A 2,000-nucleotide genomic window follows, 5' to 3' on the forward strand; every position below is an offset into this window, starting at 1 on the left:
GTTTTTTTTACTAATAATTAACTTAAATGAAAAACTGTTAACTTTAGTCAAAAAGATAATATAGAAACATTAAATAATTAAATACATAAGAAATACGTCAACCCCGCTCAAAGGAATACCATCGGTTCCAGCCAAATCTATGCAATTAAACGAGTTATTCGATTAAAAGGGGAGTGCAATATTCAATCCAAAATTCTGAATTTTTACGAAATTTTACTTTTTAATGGTATTTAATGCATAGTATAGCATTTTGATTAAATAAGCTCAGTTTTATGATCAATAAACAATTATAATTAAAACTGTATGCGTTAGTATCATAAAATATAAATGTCATTTAAAATTACATAAAAATAAATCAATATTAGTAAAAACTATAATGTAGGTACTAAAATATTAATTGATCCCTTCCGAAAAAATCTTTAATTGAAGACTGTTTTTTATACGAGTTGAATTCATCAAAATTAGATATTCCCTTTTAATTTCTACTAAAAATTTCATGATTTGCGTGTATTCCTTTCAAACACATTCAGAATTTTTTTTACTTTTATATTTATTTTTTTTAATCTTCGAAACTTGAGAAATTTTAATTAATGCTTTATTGTAATTAATGCGCTATTTTAGTTAAGGGTTTTCTGAAATTTGTTACTTCTAAGATTCATTGTTTTGCTTTTTTCCGATTAATTTAAATCATTCCTATTCGCTCTCAACTTGCACCCAACTCCCAACTCAAAGTCATTAACTGGGTTAAGCAATTATTCTATTTAAGAGAAAGACTCTCTGTACACTAGTGTGTTAGGTTTTTGAAACTTCTTCTTATCAAAGTTAATAGTGCATCAACAGGGGATCACAGGACAAATCACTCTATCCTTTTTTTACATTCTAAATGATGTGTGTGCGAAGTAAGTCAAAGAGGGGTAAAAAACCCTTCGTTTACTTCAATGTATAAAACTGGCAGCAAGATTTGATTAATTTTCCAACTTTACCCCAAACACCTACTAATGAGTAAGAAGTCCTTATTGAAGTGACCACCTATTGTATCTTTATCTTAACTGAAAAAGGGAAATTCCATTTTAGCCGGTGAAACATTTCTCAAAAATAAAAAATATTTGTTTCATTTCAGTACCACTTCTTTATGCAATTAGGCTGGAGCAAAAAACAACAAATAACCGTTTAAACGGGGAAGTTTAACATTAGTTTCTTCTAAAATGATTTGGTTCCATTAAATTTTATTCGTATAAGCGGGTAATTCAATTATCCGATATGCGATTAAGTGGGGACGACAGTACAAAATAACTAAAAAGAATTATTTATCAAAAAAAACTGAAACTTTCTATTTTTAAACACGTTACATTTTCAATAAAATTAGCATTAGTACATTTTTGTTCATAAAGGATTGCAGTTTGGAAAAACAAAGCCAACAACGAAATATAGAATTTGAAATTTCAATCAAATAAGATCTATAAAAAATAATTTCAGCTGAAAAAATCTAAACACAAAATAAAAGCTTCGTAAAAAGTAAAAAACGGAAAAAGAATTCCAATTTTCAGAATTCAAATGGGATTTATCTTTTTCTATCCCTAGCTCCTACTAATGAATATAAATAACATAGGATTTTTAATTGCTCTTTTTTCGTTCTTTTAATTATTTTACAGCACAAAAAAGATTAAAAAAATAATTTTATCTGCTTCATAAAAATCAATTCTTACCCGAAATAATTTCATTGGAAAGTAATAGCACATTTAATGCAATTTAATTAAACTTAATATTTAAACTATAAGACTGTAAATAATAAATATGTATTCATAAAAAAATTATACTTACATTCGAAACTTAGACTGTGGTAGATAGGATGATCGTTGGCATGTGAGCGGATTTTCTATTTTATTCAATAATAATATGAATTTATAAAATACGCTTTGAGTAACTAAGTATCCGTACTAGACAGTTAAAGACAGGTCAATGAAGTAATTGCTACACAGCTGCATGTGCATCGAGCACCT

This window comes from Parasteatoda tepidariorum, chromosome 2 (genome assembly GCF_043381705.1).
Source record: "Parasteatoda tepidariorum isolate YZ-2023 chromosome 2, CAS_Ptep_4.0, whole genome shotgun sequence".
Classification (NCBI taxonomy): Eukaryota; Metazoa; Arthropoda; class Arachnida; order Araneae; family Theridiidae; genus Parasteatoda; species Parasteatoda tepidariorum.